This window comes from Rhineura floridana, chromosome 3 (genome assembly GCF_030035675.1).
Source record: "Rhineura floridana isolate rRhiFlo1 chromosome 3, rRhiFlo1.hap2, whole genome shotgun sequence".
Classification (NCBI taxonomy): domain Eukaryota; kingdom Metazoa; phylum Chordata; class Lepidosauria; order Squamata; family Rhineuridae; genus Rhineura; species Rhineura floridana.
This window is the reverse complement of record NC_084482.1, coordinates 96,504,525-96,525,236: the sequence shown is the minus strand read 5'-3', so window position 1 is coordinate 96,525,236 and position 20,712 is coordinate 96,504,525. Positions and strand designations below refer to the sequence as shown.

The following is a 20,712-nucleotide window of genomic DNA, read 5'->3' as shown; positions in this document are numbered from 1 at the left end:
CCTCCATCCCAAAGTTGAGCATGCAGCCTACTCATGCTCAGAACATTTTAAAAAGACACTGCACTTTTTACTTGGAAAATTGCTGTAGAAATGAAAAATAATAGCAATGGAACCAGATTCCTTCACCTTGTATTTTGCAGCTCCTCTTCAGAGTTGGCAAAGAAGACTGCCACACACTGAGCAAATTTCATGTGCATGCTAGGAAATTGACCAAGAACATGGATATAATGCCACTGAAACATCATATAGAGTAGGGCCCTGCTTTTCGGCGTTCCATTAATACAGCAGCTTTCAATTAGAGTAAGGCCCCACTCATACAGCGCTTGTTCCGCTTTTATGGCATTTTTTGGGTGTCGGGCACCATTCTATTGAATGAGTTCCACTTTTAGGTGGGTTTCACTTTTAGGGGTCTGGAACGTAACCCGCCATATGAGTGGGACCCTGCTGTAGTAGTGTGTGGCGATGGGAAAGGGGAAGCTTTATCATGTGTGGTTCTACTTGAAGAAACAAGGTCAGATTCACAGCATATTGTACTAAGAAAATCTTACATGTATGTTGGAGTAAATTTAAATCTGAAGAATGGGTATACTCACTAAAGATAGGAACTAGCCTGAGTAGCCACCGTACATTTGCACTGAGTTCATTAGATTAGTGGTTCCCAAACACGGACCACCTGAAAATTGCTGACATTCTTTGCACTTCATGATTTTTCTCTTTGTTGGAGCAATTGTAATGTGCAGTGCTTGATGCTGTGTGATTTTTAATTGTTATTTTTATTGCTTCCTTTATTTCTTGTGTAGAGCCAGTGTGGTGTAGTGGTTAAGGTGTTGGACTACGACCTGGGAGACCAGGGTTCGAATCCTTACATAGCCATGAAGCTCACTGGGTGACCTTGGGCCAGTCACTGCCTCTCAGCCTCATGAAAACCCTAGTCATAGGGTCGCCATAAGTCGGAATCGACCTGAAGGCAGTACATTCACATTTCTTGTGTTGTATTTTATATCTTACAATTTCATTCGACAGATTTCAAATTGTAATACAATACAAGAAACAAAAGAAACAAAAATACCGTTAAAATCAATATGAATATTTAATATGGACATGCTGCAGATTACTGAACTAAGCTCATGGGCCACTGGTGGTCCAAGGCCCACAGTTTGGGAACCCCTGCATTAGAGCTTTGCACCTGTGCAAGAACTGGAGCAGACACAAAGGAAGTAACACTCTCTCCTTGGGTTACTGTGCAGTGGTAGAAGTCTCCAGTGCACTATATCCCATTCCCACAAGCCACAAGATATCTCTCATTCCCACAAAGGCCATGTCCTGTCTCCACTGTCAGAGGCAGTGTGCAGGCTTCCCATAGGCATCTAGTTGGCCACTGGGAGAACATGATGCTGAACTAGATGGGCCTTTGGCTTGATCCAGCAGGGCTCTTTCTATGTTCTTAGCCCAGGATGGTTCAATAAAATACAGACGTTTTGGAGATATTTGAAACCCTTCTGAGGAATTCTGGAATAAATTCTCGTTATTTATTTACCATCTGCAATTTGTCTGCCCACCCCCATAAGAAAAAAAAATTCTGAGGGTTCCAATGGAGTGCCCCAATTTCCCCCAGATATTATTAAAATAGCTTTAGCTTGATTATCATATATACAACTTGTATACATTTCCATTTGATGAAGATATGTGGGAGTTTATATATATCAAAAACTCCAACATACCTTCATCAGATGAAAATAAAATCTGTCTGTTCTCTTACAAAATACAGCATGCTGCAGAATGCAGAACCATGTAAAGAAAAGGATCCACAGGCCAGGTCATCAATAGGCAAGTGGAACCAAACATAATTTGCTTTAAAGCAAACTGTTCTATGGTGCCTTGCCAAGCTGTGGCATTCTAGAGTGTAGGTGGTAAGTAGTAAGGCTACTTACTTAAAATGGCTAATTGCATGTGTTCAATAATAATAATAATAATAATAAATTAAATTTATATAAAATTCCTCCCAGAAGGAGCCCAGGGCGGTAAAAAAAACATTAGAAACATCTTTAAAACAAAACATCTTTAAAAACATATTTTAAATATCTTTTAAAGAGATCAATTCCAGCACAGACACAGGCTGGGATAAGGTCTTTATTTAAAAAGTTTGTTGAAAGAGGAAGGTATGCAATAAGCACTGAAAAGATAACAGAGATGGCACCAGTCTAATATTTAAGGGGAATGAATTTCAAAGTGTTGTGCCACAACACTAAAGGTCTGTTTCCTACATTGTGCAGAACGGACCTCCTGATAAGACGGTATCTGCAGGAGGCCATAACCTCCTGCAGGGTATATAAGGGGTAAGATGATCTTTCAGATATCCTGGTCCCAAGCTGTAGAGGGCTTTATATACCAAAACTAGCACCTTGAACTTAGCCCACTGGCTAATGGCAGCCAGTGCAAATCTCTCAGCAGCGGGGTAACATGTTGGCGATACCCTGCCATATTTTGTAGTTGCACCACTGCATTTTGAACCAGCTGCAGTTTCTGGAACAACCTCAAGGGCAGCCTGACATAGAGAGCATTACAGTAATTCAGCCTGGAGGTTACCAGCATATAGACAACAGTGGTCATGCTATCCCAGTCCAGAAACAGCCGCAGATGCCTAACCAGTAGCGGCTGGTAAAAGGCACTCCTAGCCACTGAGGTCACCTGGGCCTCTAGTGACAAAGATGGATCCAGGGGCACTCCCAGACTATGGACCTGCTCTTTCAGAGGGAGTATAACCCCATCCAAAGCAGCCAATTGACCAGTTATCCAAACACGGGAACCACCTACCCAGAGTGCCTCTGTCTTGCTTGGATTCAGTCTATTAATTGGTCCTCATCTGAGTCCCTCACCCGAGTCCAGGCACCAGTCCAGAGCTTGCACAGTCTCAAATTCAAATGTTACAGAGAATAGCTGGGTATCATCAGTGTACTACTGACACCTCGCCCCAAATCTCCTAATGACCACTCCCAATGGCTTCATTAAACAGCATTGGGGACAAGATGGTACCCTGTGGAACCACACAGCACAACTGTCGGGGCCAATCACCCAATCCTCTTCTCTGAAACTGACCCTGGAGATAGGATCAAACCACTGTAAAACAGTGCCTCCAATACCCATCTCACCAAGTCGGCCCAGAAGGATACCATGGCCGATGGTATCAAAAGCTGCTGAGAGATCAAGTAAGGATAACAGGGTCATACTCCCCCTGTCTTTCCGCCAATAAAGGTCATCCATCAGGGCAACCAAAGCCAATTCAGTCCCATAACCAGGCCTGAATCCAGATTGGAATGAGTCAAGATAATCTGTTTCATCCAAGATAACGTGCAATTGCTGCACCACAACCCTTTCTAGCACCTTGCCTAAAAAGGGGGTATTTGCGACTGGACCAATAATGGTGAAAAAAGATGCTGATGTTGAGGAATATAATATATAACTCACAAGATCTGAACAGGGTGGTTCATGACAGATGCTCTTGGAGGTCACTGATTCATAGGGTCACCATAAGTTGTAATCGACTTAAGGCACATAACAACAACAACATATTGTTTTCCAAAGTGCACAGAAAATTACAAGGAATTCTGGATGACTATATATTTGTTCACACATCATGGGTATGCCAAAATATGGATTCACAGAATTGCACAAATATTTGGGCTCCTGGACAGGAGTTTGCAGTTGCTTTGCTCCTGCCTAGGTTTTTTTAGAAGCTATTTGGACAGAGCCTTAACTTTTCAGGGATCAGAAGCTGATTCAGAAAACATGCCTCATGGAACAATGATATATCGGGCATCTGTAGATGGTATGCATCCTTATATTCCTGCAGGAAGCTTCTAACGCAAGGTCTCGATGTGTCTCACATCTCAGAATTAATGGTACTGCTGCCAGGGGCAATGTGAGGATTGTTCAGTTAGTTAGTCAGGTTTTTTTTTTATTGTTTGTAGCCAATGGCCATAACAGTGTAACTCTGAAAACCAAACAAGCAATCCAGGAGAAACATACATATACATTAAAGGTACATTTTTCAAAACACAAGTTGTCAAAACTTAAAATTACAAAGTTCGTCAAGTAATTTAAATTAAGAAACAACAAACCACTGGCAATCAAAAGTGTTTTAGGTAAAAAAAAGTAGCCAGTAAATTTCTTGCTGTTAGTGAGAACTTTGATGTTATTGGTCATAAAGTCCAAAATCAAGATGAACATATTTTAAAATTTCCCTCTATTCCATTTGTCAAAATACAGATTTTAACAGAGAGGGAGCGGGGAATGGGCACTGAGGGAGCTGAATATCCAAAAGTGATTTTCTTACTTAACATTGTTTGCGCTAATGAATTTTAAAATTTAGCAACAGCTCATCATTCCACAGGATGAAAACTAAAATATTGGCTGACATGGAGTAAATAAATAATTACAGGAAAACATATACATCAATTTCCTTGAGGCAGTGAATTTAAATTAGAGGTTGTTGATACACTTCCAATAATCTGAATAAATGCACTTGCAGGGATGTTTTAGGGGTTTCTGCCTAATGATCTGTGCTTGGCACATGGGATGGCTGTTATGTGTACTTTCCGGTGACCCATCTGTGAGCTCATGCAGATATGGATGAGTATGCATGGTCTTGCTGACCCTGTGCTTTGCCTCTGGGGTTCCAGAAACACTGTGGTATAAAATAACATAGAGTAATTTATTAGAACCTTGACCTTTCCACACAACAGGAAATACAGTTGCTTGTAGAGGGGGAAATTGTTACAGGAAAAAAATATTTAACTATAACTTCATACCTTGCTGTTCTAAAATTCCACAGAACTTGGAATTGTATCCAATGAAATCATTGCACATGGGGAATGACTTCAGTAAGTGCAACAGAACTTTCCCTCCCTGTCCTCTCCCTTGTTTCTCAGATGTGCTCTAAGGTTTTCCCCCAGCCCTCTGGAGCAGACGCGGGGGCGGTGTGAGGGGTGCATGGGAAGAAGAGGGAAGGGAAGTTTAGTTTCACTCATGGAACTCGTTCCACATGCACAAAGATTTAGTTGGATGCAACCCAAGTTATCTGTTGCCTTACTATTTATTTATTAATTATTTGATTTATATCCTGCCCTTCCTCCCAGTAGGAGCCCAGAGTGGCAAACAAAAGCACTAAAAACACTTTAAAACATCATAAAACAGACTTTAAAATATATTAAGCAGTGAGCGGTCTTGCTGCTGCATTTTGCACCAGCGGCAGCTTCCGGACCAACCTCAAAGGCAGCCCCGCATAGAACGTATTACAGTAATCCAGCTTGGAGGTTACCAATGCGTGGACAACAGTGGTCAGGCTATCCCGGTGCAGAAATGGCTGCAGATGTTTTACCAGCTGAAGCTGGTAAAAGGGACTCCTAGGTACGGAGGTCACCTGGGCCTCTAGCGACAAGGATGGATCCAGGAGCATCCCCAGACTACGGACCTGCTCTTTCAGAGGGAGCACAACCCCATCCAAAGCAGGCAACTGACCAATTATCTGAACTCGGGAACCACCAACCCACAGCATTTCCATCATGCTAGGATTCAGACACAGTTTATTGGCCCTCATCCAGCCCACCACCGAGTCCAGGCAGCAGTCCAGGGTTTGCACGGTCTCTCCCGATTCAGATGTTACAGAGAAATAGAGCTGGGTATCGTCAGCGTACTGCTGCCACCTTGCCCCAAATCTCCTGATGATCGCACCCAAGGGCTTCATATCGATGTTAAACAGCATGGGGGGCAAGATGGTATCCTGCGGCACCCCACAGCACAACTGCCAGGGGGCTGAAAGACAATCACCTAATGCTATTCTCTGAAAACAACCTTGGAGATAGGATTGGAACCACTGTAAAACAGTGCCTCCAATACCCATCTTACCAAGTCGGCCCAGAAGGATACCATGGTCAATGGTATCAAAAGCTGCCGAGAGATCAAGTAAGAGTAACAGGGTCGCACTCCCCCTGTCCTTCTCCCGATAAAGGTCATCCATCAGGGTGACCAAGGCAGATTCAGTCCCATAACCAGGCATGAATCCAGACTGGAATGAGTCAAGATAATCTGTTTCATCCAAGAGTTAGGTGGGCTTTTTCAGGAGCGGTTGGATCACCACCTCTTTCAGGGTGGCTGGAACAACCTCCAGCAATGATGCGTTGACCACACCCTGGATCCACTCAGTCAACCCTCCTCGGCAAGCTTTAATAAACCAAGAAGGACAAGAGTCGAGAGGACATGTTGCTGGCTGCAACTGCTGAAATTTTAGCTCACATCCAACTTTTGTTTTTCCAAGTGTGGTTACAATGTGAACAAAACATGTAGAACTTTAGGACAATTCTGGTGTTTCATGGAACATGAGGGCTTAAACTGGGAAGGAAGTCGAAGCATGTCCATGTGCCCTGCCCTGAGTATCCCCACATGGGTTTGCTCCATTTTTGACTAAGAAAATCTTCTACACATGTTCAGCTGATTATGCGTGGAATCTTGCTTATAATTGGGAATCCTGATAAGGAAGGGTCCTTGATTGTGGGGAGGTTTCTTAGCATGTTCAGCTGAACATCCTTAGAATCTTTCTTCAGGTCTGAAGCTTCCTCACATGGAGACAAGGGCATTGGCAGCAGGGCTAACGTACATGGCCTCCTTTCCCCCTAAACACCCTCAGTTTGAACACCTGCATTTGTCTGACAGCATTTTGTCTCACTAGATTTAACCCCATCATTCTAGAACAGGGGAAGCCACTGTGGTATCCTCCAGGTGAAGTTAAACTAACACTCCCATCATCCCTGAGCATTGTCCATGCTGGCTGAGGCTATGGGAGTTGGAGCCCATCAACAACTGGAGAGCACTATGTTGGCTACCCTGTTCTGGATGTGTCATCATTAGAGACTGGCACAAATAATTATTTTATTTTATTTTATTTTGCAATGTGATGTATGAACTACCACAAAAGATCCAGTGCCCCTTAGGAACATAGGAAGCTACTTTCTGAGTCAGACCATTGGTCCATTACTTGGCTCAACAATACTACATGTGAGAAGGATCTTGGAATTGTTGTTGATCAGAAGCTGAATGAGAACCAACAGTGCAATGTGGCTGCAAAAAAAGACAAATTATATTTTAGGCTACATTAACAGAAGTACATGAAGTACTAGTCCCCCTCTATTCAGTACTGGTTAGGCCTCATCTTGAGTATTGCGTCCAGTACTGGACATGGCACTTTAAGAAGGATGCAGACAAACTGGAACAGGGTCAGAGGAGAGCAACAAGGATGATCAGGGGACTGGAAACAAAGCCCTATGAGGAGAGGCTGAAAGAACTGGGCATGTTTAGCCCTGAGAAGAGAAGGATAAGGGGAGATAATGAAAGCACTCTTCAAGTATTTGAAAGTTTGTCACACAGAGAAGGGCCGGGATCTCTTCCACGAGTGGAGGACATGGAATGATGGACTCAAGTTATGGGAAGCCAGATTTCAACTGAACATCAGGAAAAACTTCCTAACTGTTAGAGCAGTAACAACAATGGAACCAATTCCCTAGGGAGGTGTTGGGCTCTCCGACACTGGAGGCATTCAAGAGGCAGCTGGACAGCCACCTGTCGGGTATGCTTTAACTTGCATTCCTGCATTGAGCAGGGGGTTGGACTTGGTGGCCTTATAGGCCCCTTCCAACTCTATGGTTCTATGATTCCATCTATCTCACTATTGTCTACACTGTCTAGCAACAGCTCTCCAGGGTTTCAGGCAAGAGAACTTTCCAGTCCTGTCTGGAAATGCTGAGGACGGAACCTGGGACCCTGAGCATGCAAAGCTGGTGCTCTCCCACTTAGCTACAGATGTCCCCTTGATTCTGAAAATTTGGTCAGATATTTCAACCTGCATCCCCTCTCCCTGTTTGGTAAAATGCTACTTCTTACATCTGTGCCTACCAGGGACAGCATCTCTGTCGCTATTTGCTGTCAAAAATGTTCATCTGGCAGTCTTCTTGATTCTTCCATTTTCTGAGGAGATTTGCTGCTTGTGGTAGCGATCTTCCTGGAACATTGAAGGCGTAGAGCCATCTAATCAGACTGAGCTAGAGGCTTCTGATATAGTTCCCTCTAATTTGCATCTACCCTGGTATGTTTAAAGAAGCCAGACAACATCTTGGCATGAAACAAGTGCTGGTGCATGGGAACCAGATGGGAGCCTGATCTCAAAGGCTGTGGTTCATCATTGGGAGCAGGAAGCTGCCTTATACTGTGTCCAACCACTGGTTCATCTAGTTCAGTACCAACTTGGCAATGGCTCTCCTGATTTTCAGAAAGGAATCTTTCCAAGCTCTACCTGGAAATGCTGGGGATTTAGCCTAGGACGGTCTGCATGCAAAGCATGGGCTCTATCGCTACTTTAGTTAGGAAAACAGCCCCTTCTCTTGCTACAGTGATGAATCTTCAGTGGGTGAGTGGCATTGCACGTGAACATGGAAGAGAGAACTTGGCACCAGCAGGCAGTCCATCTGGGAGGGAGCATTTCCTTCCCACTCTGCTCTGGAGCGGGGAAAAAGTTCCCTACATCCTCCCACCAGTGTTATGCCCATGTTCAGTGTGCATAATGAGCTGCACTTTCTACTGCCGAGTCCTCTATTTTGTTTGGTCTTCAGGGCTCGCTATGCCAATTGACAATTTTACATGGTCTCTGTGCGGATGCCAGTTTCTTTGGCTCTGTCAACAGCATGTGCTGTTTATTCTGTCTCAGTCCTAGCAGCAAACTTGCCAAGTTTTGTGCTCCAAGTTGGCCATCCCTTGATTCCTCATTTCATTCAAACAGGGTTGCAAGTTATTTTGTAAGCGAGGAGGCTTCTGTCCTTACTAACGTAATTGTGATTTGGCATCTTGGGTACAGTAGGAAAATTTCAGCTGAACAGATGGTGTCAGGATTTAAACTAAACACTTCTGCGATGCAGCTAGTCCAAATGCTGAACTTGTGTACTTGTTATTTTTATTTCAGGCAGGTTAGATATAAATTACTTTGCGATTACTGTTTTTGTCACTGTCCTCATCAATCTGTGGCAGTCACTCACTCTCACAATTCCTCTCCCTTCCCTGTAACGTGGTGTTAAAAGAACCCCCTCTCACACACATGCTCCTAAATTTGACCCTCCTCACACACCCAGTCTTTCTTTCACAGTATCTACTTCCCCAAGCCTTCCCTCTGCCCCCCAGTTTCACATCAAATTTATTGCTGGGCTCCTTGGAACCCTTGCAGTGATCATTGCTGTGGAGGACCTGCCCGATGCAATTACAGTTTGTTTTGTTCTCCAGAGGTGTCCACAATGTGCATTTAGACATTTTTCCCCCTCTTGGGAAAAACTGATCTCTTTGTCACCTAGGAGAACCAATCTCTTGCCAGGCATTCTGAAATATTTCCTGGGTACTGCAGCCCAAACTGGAATTCGAACAAATAGATGCTGAAAGCTGGAGAGGCTTTCTATAAATAATCCCGGTCCCCAATGTTAATTTAATGGCATAGTAATCACTTGGAACTCTGGAGATAAGTGCAAACGTAAGGATGACAATCACACAGCCCATGGTACAAACTTCTGTCATAAGAACATAAGAACATAAGAAGAGCCTGCTGGATCAGGCCAGTGGCCCATCTAGTCCAGCATCCTGTTCTCACAGTGGCTAACCAGGTGCCTGGGGGAAGCCCGCAAGCAGGACCCGAGTGCAAGAACACTCTCCCCTCCTGAGGCTTCCGGCAACTGGTTTTCAGAAGCATGCTGCCTCTGACTAGGGTGGCAGAGCACAGCCATTATGGCTAGTAGCCATTGATAGCCCTGTCCTCCATGAATTTGTCTAATCTTCTTTTAAAGCCATCCAAGCTGGTGGCCATTACTGCATCTTGTGGGAGCAAATTCCATAGTTTAACTATGCGCTGAGTAAAGAAGTACTTCCTTTTGTCTGTCCTGAATCTTCCAACATTCAGCTTCTTTGAATGTCCACGAGTTCTAGTATTATGAGAGAGGGAGAAGAACTTTTCTCTATCCACTTTCTCAATGCCATGCATAATTTTATACACTTCTATCATGTCTCCTCTGACCCGCCTTTTCTCTAAACTAAAAAGCCCCAAATGCTGCAACCTTTCCTCGTAAGGGAGTCGCTCCATCCCCTTGATCATTCTGGTTGCCCTCTTCTGAACCTTTTCCAACTCTAGAATATCCTTTTTGAGATGAGGCGACCAGAACTGTACACAGTATTCCAAATGCGGCCGCACCATAGATTTATACAACGGCATTATGATATCGGCTGTTTTATTTTCAATACCTTTCCTAATTATTGGTAGCATGGAATTTGCCTTTTTCACAGCTGCCGCACACTGGGTCGACATTTTCATCGTGCTGTCCACTACAACCCCGAGGTCTCTCTCCTGGTCGGTCACCGCCAGTTCAGACCCCATGAGCGTATATGTGAAATTAAGATTTTTTGCTCCAATATGCATAATTTTACACTTGTTTATATTGAATTGCATTTGCCATTTTTCCGCCCATTCACTCAGTTTGGAGAGGTCTTTTTGGAGCTCTTCGCAATCCCTTTTTGTTTTAACAACCCTGAACAATTTCGTGTCGTCAGCAAACTTGGCCACTTCACTGCTCACTCCTAATTCTAGGTCATTAATGAACAAGTTGAAAAGTACAGGTCCCAATAGCGATCCTTGAGGGACTCCACTTTCTACAGCCCTCCATTGGGAGAACTGTCCGTTTATTCCTACTCTCTGCTTTCTGCTTCTTAACCAATTCCTTATCCACAAGAGGACCTCTCCTCTTATTCCATGACTGCTAAGCTTCCTCAGAAGCCTTTGGTGAGGTACCTTGTCAAATGCTTTTTGAAAGTCTAAGTACACTATGTCCACTGGATCACCTCTATCTATATGCTTGTTGACACTCTCAAAGAATTCTAATAGGTTACTGAGACAGGACTTTCCCTTGCAGAAGCCATGCTGGCTCTGCTTCAGCAAGGCTTGTTCTTCTATGTGCTTAGTTAATCTAGCTTTAATAATACTTTCTACCAAAGACCTCTGAAGTTCACAAGACTTGCTTATCCTTAATCCATTCCATGCATTCAGATCTTGAACTAGATCTTTCCCAAACACGTTTCAACCTGTAAAGGTCTTCTTCATTGGGCACTTTGAATTTTTCTTGTTTGGATGTTTATTACATTTATTACTTTAGATGTTTTAATAGATATATTACCTAGCCCAACTGAGTTTTTCAGAGGTGCTTCTCTCTAGCCACAATATAATACTGAACTTTGGTGCATCAAATGCAAACCCTACAGTGGTAGCAGCTCATCCAGTGTAGTTCTAGCAGTAAAGTAGTGGTAATCTGCGATTATGAATGTATTTCTAAAATTCCTCACTTCCACATTTCACTAAGATGACAGAATGCTGAACCAGATGCACGAACAAGACCACACTTGTTTGCCTGTATTCTTACTACCAAATTAAAAGATTATAATGATTATGCTATACTTTACAGTAGCCTTCCCCAACCTGGTGCCCTCAAGATGTTGGACTCCAGCTGTAATGGTCATTGGTCAGGGATGATGGAAGGAATGGTAGTAAAAAATATCTGGAGGGCAACAGGTTGGAGCAAGCTGCTTTAGAGCATGTTCTCAATATCACTCAAAGATGGATTAGCCAAACACTAACATACATAATGCAAATGCTAAATCATAGTAAACAAGTAGATTTCTTGCCATTCGTTACTTACACACACACATACACACGCACACACAATTGATCTTAAAATCCTGCATTCTGCTTCATTTATTTAAGAGTAATTAAACTAGGTAATCACTACTGTGCAGAAGAATCACTACTTCACTCCTACTCCATAATCACACTTCTTATGTAAAGCAAGTGGATGATTCTGGCTGTCATGATTAGAGTATATTTTTTTACTACATAGATCTTGTTCAGATACAAGAAGTCACTTCTAATTACTCATCTCAGTCAATAGCTTTTGTGAATGTTAATTTTAAAGAATGAAGTAATGTTGGGTTTTTTTGACACAGTTCAGAATATTAATTATGCTGTAGGACATGTGTTCTAAGAGTAAAGTGTCATGAGCGTTTGTTAGAAGATGTGTAATCTCATAATTGATACCTTCCTTGCTGCATTTCTTCTCTTTGTGTGCCATTCATTGGACAAGAGCTGTTTCATTTGGTTGGTTGATGGAGTTAGATGGTATAATAAATCCCTTGTTTTGGTTATAACAAACCAAAGCTCTTTTCCATCAGAATTTTGCTTCTCTGTGGTCCTCTTCCATGAACCTTAAACGCTGTTGTAACCCCATGTAGTTCAATGTCCTGATTGAGTGATCCTTTAGTAGGGTTGCCAGGTCAGAAGCATCCCAAAACCTGATATTTTAGGGGCGGGCCCGAGTGATGTCATGGGGTGGACCCGAGTGATGTCATGGGCGGGCCCGAGTGATGTCATTAAGCATGATACATTAAGCATCAATCACAGTTGCTTGGAGCGTACAATTAAAAAAAATCTGATTGGAAATTAAGCTAGACATCTTAGCTAAAAGATGGAGCCTGGGTAGGGAACATTTAATCTAGCCTACTTGCTTTCGGCAAGAAGGGTTTAAGGGCCTTCAGGCCAGGCCAGTCACCAGAAGGCCACTGTAGGAAGAAAGGAGCCTTGTGTTGTGGAGATGTCAGATGGGAGCATTCAGGAGTAATGATGGGTGCCCCTGAAGGCTGCAATTCTGAACACGCATACTAAGGGACTAAGCCCCCATAGAACTCAACAGGACTTACTTCTGAGTAGATATAGTTTGGATTGTGCTGTTGGTAAAGCTTGACTAGGGATCCTCTGCAAAGACATCCATATCCAAGCAAGGTTGGCAACCCCCTGCCTGGAATGCCCTGCCCTTATCTTTTAATGTGGCTGCTCCAAACTGGGGTATATGATTTGTCCTGGCCCAGAGCAGATTTTGGGGTGGGCAGCCCCAGTTACTTATTTTTTCCTGTTTTTTCCCTCTGCTTTGGTGTTGCATAGATGCCCTCATCCTTCCCCTGTGCCCAGCAGAAGCTCTGGGCCAGGTGGGATGCACTGGCATCTCGTAGAGGACACCCTCCCCTTTCCTGGGGTATACGATTTGTCCTGTCCCAGAGCAGATTTTAGGGTGGGCACTCCCAGTTACTTATTTTTTATGATTTTATGACATCATTATATATTTATGATAATATCAGAGGCCTGATGATTTTGATTGCATAAATGTATTTTTATTCTTGATGGGGAGAGTCCCCCAATCACAGTGATATATCATATAGGGTACCCCAACATATATTTTGGGGTTCAGAGACATGTTAAGTTTGATTAGAAGTTGCTGTAGCTGTCAACTCTTCTTTTTTTAGCTTTTTGAACTTTCAAGCAAATAAGGAACTGGGAACTAGGAACCAGTTAAATAGATTAAACAGTCACGGGGGGCAGCAGCTGATGTTTTGGTGTATATCTCGGGAACCAGACCACCTAGAAACTTTTTTGTAAAAAAAATTGAAGCTGAGAGTCTGGCAATTAAGGGGTGCTAGGCGGAGAGCCAGAGGGCCCCCCAAAACCAGAGACTCCGGCCAAAAAACGGAGACCTGGTAACCCTTTCCTTTAGAGATGCAGAGATTTTGATAGGCACAAAGAGCTCTGATGCCATTGGTACGGAGCCTTCCAGATGGAGCCATCTAGGCCTCTTTAACTAACTCTCAGGACTCTCTCCAGGCAACACCCCCTTCTCCCCAGGCTACCAGCCTTGCTCCATTTCTGATTTAAATCTGATAATGCCTCTTGTTTGCCTGGTTAGAGGATGGAGAAGGATGGGTATGTGAACCTCTGGCTTTTTCATGGCTGGAATGTAGCCTGCTGTATGTTGCTCACATCTGTTGTTACACCTACTATTCCTTCTGGCCCTCTCCACTTTATTCTGGGCCTGCCCACCACTGTCTTGTGGCCCCGGAAGGTTTCCCATGAGGGAATGTGGCCCTCAGGCTAGACAAGGCCCCCCACTTCTCCCCCTGTCCTATATTCAAACAGGCGTTTCCTGTTTACTGCCATAGAAGTGAAGGTTTCAGAATAGTATGCATTTAGCAATGGAGAAAGGAATCTGAACTGAGGTACTCTCCTTTCTGTTTCCTGAGTTCTAAGACTTTCTTGTAATAGCATCACTCAGAGAGAGAAGAGGACCCTTTTTAAAGGTAATTATCACTGAATTAGGGGGCAAAGTCAGGCTTCTTTCTAGAATAAAATATTCTTCTGGTTTCCCATGGTAGTGTGTTATCTAGAAGCTGTGATTCAGTGGTGGAGCACCTATCTGCTTTGTAGGCAAAAGGTCCTGGGTTCAACTCCAGGTAGGGCTGGGAAAGACTTCTGCCTGGAACCCTGGGAAGCTACTGCCAGTCAGTGTCAAAAGTACAGCAGTAGAAGGACCAATGGTCTGATTTGGTATAAGATGGCTTCCTAGGTTCTTTACCCTTTTAGAAATTAGCACGTATGTATTCTTTCAGTGAAGAGAGGAAGCAAAGAGAAGGATGGAGGCTGAGCCTCATCTTGGATTTTTAACTTCTCAGTCTAGCATGTACTTCTTCCTTCTGAATTACTTTCTCTTTCACGAATGTCCTACTTCTCACTCACATGATGCAACTTTATGAACTTGCGTGGGATTAACAGTGTCCATCAGGTTAAAGACCAAACTTCTTAAGAAGTCCCTTGATATGAATTTGCACAGTTAATGGGCTGTTAAGGCCTTCTGAGTAAATAATCAGCATGTAAAAAAGCCCCCAAGCATCTATTTAAATGGTAATGTAGGCTTTTTATTCAGATTTTAAAAGTGAGAATCCTTTGCTTTTTTAAATTCATTTGACATAATAGGCAATTAGGTAAACAATGTATTTTCAACTGTTTGGGCCCATTGTGAGTACAGACAGAGCTGTAGAGTGCAAATGTGGTCAGAGAGTGATCATTACAGAACATTCTGACTTTAGCAGTGGTGTATGACAGTTGGCAATGATGACAGACTGGAGGCTTTCTGCAGAGAAACTTCAGGAAATATATATTCGTAAGCCTAATCAATCTTGTTCGTCGGGTGGTCAGAGAACAATATGAGATCTAAGTGCAAAGGGGATACAGGAGACAAACATTCCAGAATTATAACCAGTCATTATGCAAATATTTGCTGTTCTACTGTGCAGCTCAGCTGGTGACATATGCCATGAATCTGGAATAACTAGTGCACATTATCTTGGCTTAGCATCAACATCCTACTGGCAGAATACATGTTTCAAGGGACCTCAGAGTTTTGTGATGAACCTGTACTTGAGATCCAGGAAAGCTGGGGTTGTGTGTGTAGGTTTTGAGACCTCCTGCCAAGTATTTTTAAAAATACTGGACTGAACTGAAAGAAAACAAATCCTTATACTTCCTCTGCGATCCATAAACCTCTTTCTTGTTCACTTTAGCAGTTCCAAATATATGCCATAAGTAGAGCTGCCTGTGTTGTTTTTTTGCCATACTATCGCTATGATTGTATAGTTTTGGAAATGACTGTGTGTCTGACAGCAAGACTGATCCATTGCTCACAGGAAATGATACCTTCTTTCAGTAACTATATACCTGTATAGAAGGTAATAATATTATTTAATGCCCACAGATAGATTACTTCAAGAAACTTGCCCAACTATTGTATACTTAACAATTAACAGATCAACTGTGATTCTGCACCTAAATTATTCTGCTTATAATTATTAAAATTATAGTTAAAGAAAGGTTTTAAACAGAAATTAATTTTGACTGAGATCCTATACCCACTTCCCTGGGAGCAAGGTAACTGAACTCAATGAGATTTACTTCTGAGTAGATATGTATAGGATTGCAACTGCACATTTTTTTAAAAAATTAACAGAATATGATGAGAGGTTTCTTGTTAGAAAAAGCAGCATACAAAGCAATATATATCCCAATCTGGCCATTTCATCTTAGACCACTTTTTAAAAAAAGTTATGGGATCTGGAGTGAATCACAAGTCAGTGGCAGAGGATAAAACACAATGCATTAATTCAATGTGCCAGGTTTTGCCTCTGAAGCATAAATATTTGAAAGTCTGCATTTCTGTTTCTGAATGGATTAAGTAGCTATGAAATATTAATTCCTGTGCTTTATTCTAGAAGTATCTACTGAAACCAAACATTTTGGTCTGTGAAACAAGAAAAACATATTTTAAAAGAGATTTGATTTAACACTTGATAGCATGCTGTAATACTGGAAGAATATGTGGGTCTTTCTAAGCCCCATAGGCTACAAAAATCCACAAATGAGCCATGTATAAGAGCAAGCTAAGCTAATTTGACATAGCTTTGTAAGGTTGCTGAGAATTCTGGAGACCTGTGATTCCCTAGGTATTTATGTGTGTGTGGAGAGGGTTTGACATATCTATTTGATTAATAGCATAGACATGTCCTCCGTTTTCATTCCTTGGGGCATTCAAAACTTGATGGCTGCCCAACTCCAGTATATCTTGAATGAAGCAGAGCATCTAAACCAGGAAGGGGGAACCTATGACCCTCCAGTTGTTGTTGGACTCCCAGCTCCCATCAGCCAGCATTGTCAATGGTCACAGCTGATGGCAGTAATAGTCCAGAAGTATCTGGAAAGCCACCGGTTAGCTAGCCTTGATCTAGACTCTTATCAGTCAGATTTTTCAGATGTGTTATGAAACGAAACTCTTTTGTAGCCTTGAGTGTTGACTTGTGCCAGGAGAAGGGTAGGGACCCTATTAATTTTCTTGAATTTCCCAGCAGCCGTGGATCATAGTATTCTTCTGTCTCAAATATGTTGCTTGGGGAATTAGAGGCACTGCACTGAGGTGGTTCCACTTGTGCCTTAGTGCACTTAGGGTTAGAATAAGAAATGGATCCTTCAACAGCCGAATCTGCTCATTAAAAATAAGATTGCCATTTTTATTTTTATAAAGAAAGGTTTCAGGAGTGGCAGGGAATGACAGATGTGTATATGCTATAAAATATTATACATTGGAGGGAATAAGATTTGTATCTAGGTCAGTGGAAACTCGCTCTGTAACTGTGGCATAAACAGAGTTTCTTATTTTTACTGAATGATGGCCTCCTACTTAATTGTACTACATGGATCCAAGTAGGTTGTATCCCACATTGTAGAAGCAGCAGTCCACTTATGCAACAGGACTTCTTCCTCTTGTCTCCCCGCACGCCCCCAGTTCTGTTCCAGAGGGTTTCCCAATCCTCTAGAGCAGATTTTGAGGGTGCATGGGGGGATGGTGGTGGAGAAGGGAGAGTTTTATTGCACAAGCGGACGTCTGATGTGCGAGCAGAACGGCAGCATTGGATACAACCCAATGTGTATGTATTTATCATTTCCAGTTTATTAAAATCTAAGATATAATCTCCTTTGCTTTCTTCTGTGAGAAAAAAACAAAGGGGATTATCTGTTGGATTTTGAGAAGATGAATTCAGATTTCCCTTTTGACAATTTCCCTCTTTGCATTTGTTTAATATTACCCCTGTATTCTTAGCCATACCTCACTCCTTTTTCCAAAGGTCAATAAAACTATACAGGAATAAGAGTCTTAAAGAATTTTGACTCATAGTTGCACAATTTGTGTTTTATGTGGCTACCTGCTGCCATAGGATATGGCCACGAGAAAGGAAGGAAGCACATTTGTTCTTAATTCTGCATGTACCTTGACTGGGTCAGCTCTAAAGATCCTATAGAACATAGGTCCTGGATATGACCTCAGAAAGCTGGCTTTCTTCATGTTTCTACTGGATGGTTTTATAGCTGAAAGGGGCTCTGTAGCAAGCAGTTAGCTGAGCAAAATATATCATGGAGGCCCATTCTTCACCGAAGTGAGGCTTATTGCCCCAGCATATTCAAACAGAACTCCTCATGGATACTTGCTCCGTTGTTGTTGTTGTTGTTTTGCCCCAGCCTTCTGTCATTTCCATCAAGCTGCAGCAGCCAAAGGGTGCATTCATCTCTTCCTTCTATTTGATCCCAACAATGCTTCCAGCTAATGGAATACGAGAAAGAAGGGGACCGTGAAGTGGAAATAAAGCTACACTTTACAATGAAAGATAGTGCACAACAAAGCAGGAATGCCCCTGGGGATCAGGTGAGCAGCAAACAAGAAGCAACGCGAGGCAGCCTGGCATGAAAGCAGGCGGGAGACAGAGCAGAAGCAAGTGCAGCAACACCTAGAGAGAGAGAGAGGCTTAGAAAGCAGATGCCCCTCAAGGCCCTTTTGGTTTTAAGCAGCCGCTTCACAGTGACCAGGTAGTATATTCATCACAGGCCTTTTTCTCTGCCCTCGTTAACACAGGGCTGTTAATGAGGCAGATGTTCTCAAAGCACAGCACCTACTTGTGATTGTGTACCTTTAGCACATCTACCTTTTAAAACAGTGTCCCGTGTTCTATGTAGTTGGCTCTGCTTTGAATTTGGTAGCTCTGCTTTGAACAATAAGCAAGGTGCAGCCCAGTCCTGTGGGTGTGTCAACTTGGAAGTAAATTCCACTTTCACCATTCTAAGGAAATATGCTTAAAGTCACAGACTTAAACAATATGTATTGATTTATCTGTTTAAAAGCTCTTTCACCTTGCTCTTCTGTAAGGCTCCCAGGGCAACTTCCAGAAGATCAATAAGAACCAGCAGTTCCTGTCTGCAGGATTGCAGTCTAAAAGGCATGACACAAAACCAGGGGAAAGGGATGAGGAGGGTAAAGGAATACAAACCCAATTCAGGCACTAGTTCTTAAGGTTTCATAGCAATTCTAATAAGGACCAGCTGGGATGGAAACAGTTCAAGAACAGGAGGAGCCAGTGGGGCTGGTCTCTTAGCAGAGCAGATGGAGTGGTACTGCTTCCTTTCTCTCTACTGCAGCCTCATTAGTTGGAAGCTGGGGTTTTGCTGGATTTTTTTGTTTGCATCTCAGTATTGGCAGAACTTAAATAAAAAATAAAAATCTGCCAATATCTGAAGTCTAAAATTTCAGGGTTTCCCTACTCTCTCTCTTTCCCCCCAATCCTGGTCAACAACACCCTATTTTCTCAAATAAGTGCACTAGTGTTTATTTTGCTAGGCATTCAGTCTTTCACTAGCATAAGTGATTCGCTCCAACTTGGACACTAAAATTGATACAGTCTCAAGGGATGTAACTTTGGCTCCTGCTTGTCCAATAACAATAGATTCTTTTCAATTTGTACAGCCCGAGGATGTGGACAAGATCCTTGGAGAGGCAAGAGCCACCACATGTTTGCTAGACCCTTGCCCTTCCTGGCTCATTAAGAGTGCCAGAGGGGGACTGACCGACTGGGTGAGGAGAGTGGTAAATGCCTCTTTACAACAAGGCAGAATTCCAATGTGCCTAAAAGGGCAGTTGTAAGACCTTTGTTGAAAAAGCCCTCCCTGGATCCCTCTATAATGGGTAATTATCGGCCAGTCTCCAACATTCAATTTCTGGGTAAGGTAATAGAGCGTGTGGTGGCTGCCCACCTCTAGAGATTCTTGGATGAAATGGATTATCTTGACCCATTTCAGTCTGGTTTCAGGCCCAGCTACGGGACAGAGACGGCTTTGGTCGCCTTGGTGGATGACCTACGCAGAGAGCTGGACAGGGGGAGTGTGTCCCTGTTGGTTCTACTGGACCTCTCAGCGGCTTTCGATACCATTGACCATGGTATCCTTCTGGGCCGCCTTGCCGGGATGGGACTTGGGGGCACTGTGTTGCGGTGGCTCAGCTCCTTTCTGGAGGGACGAACCCAGAAGGTGGTGCTGGGGGATTCCTGTTCGACTCCTTGGCCGTTGACATATGGCGTCCCTTGTGATGCTTCCTTCCCTGGCTCTCCCTGTCAGGTTCCTACCTGCTCGTGGTTACTGCCTGTCTCTAGGCACCACCGGGGACTCCACCAGTCTGGACCGCACTCTCTTATGGTTTACCTATCTGCTCTAGCACAGATCTCAACAGATCCCCCTGCTAGGCAACCACCAGTAACGTCCCAATACTAGTATTCCCAGAGACTCTGAATACTGGTATTGTTATTCTCTTCACCGCTGCCACCATTTGTTACAGTTTCCCTTCAGCCTTGGTCATTACCTTACCCTCCCTTCTGGTCTGTGAAACCCCAGCCAAGGATCAGGCCTTTGGTAAACCAAATTAAGTATTTATTACAGATAACAAAGCTAACAAGATTAACAAGATTTCTTCTTAAGGCACATAAGCATATGGTTTTACTCAATACTAATCCGAACTCCACCTCCCTCCTGCTCCACTCTCTCCTGGCAAACAACTCTCTCAAACCCCACCAAGCAATCCACTCTTTCTCTTCTCCCCCCCCGATTCCACTCTCACTCTTCCTTTTATACATTCAGCCATTTTAAACACTCAGCCAATCATCTCGCATTCTACTGCCCATTCACTCCCCCTCCTCTTTCACTCCACTTACCATGTATCTTCTAAAACAACAACACTTACCATATATAAATTAATATAGGAACATCACATCCCTCAGGGCTCAGTTTTGTCCCCCATGTTATTTAACATCTGCATGAAACCGCTGGGTGAGGTTGTCCGGGGGTTTGGGGTTCGGTGTCATCAGTATGTGGATGACACCCAACTCTATTTCTCCTTTCCA

At 43.2% G+C, this 20,712-nt stretch overlaps 1 protein-coding gene and 1 long non-coding RNA gene across 4 annotated transcripts in view; one reads left to right on the top strand and one right to left on the bottom strand.

Annotated features, from left to right (window-relative positions):
- Positions 1-20,712, top strand: part of KCTD16 (potassium channel tetramerization domain containing 16) — a 283,301-nt gene that overhangs the window by 47,330 nt on the left and 215,259 nt on the right. The gene's annotated exons all lie outside the window — the stretch shown is intronic.
- On the bottom strand, positions 14,864-18,786 carry LOC133380199 (uncharacterized). The gene is made up of 3 exons (XR_009761381.1): positions 18,677-18,786; positions 17,763-18,092; positions 14,864-15,157 (listed from the first exon to the last, which is right to left on the bottom strand). It is a non-coding gene; the product is annotated as an uncharacterized LOC133380199 (long non-coding RNA).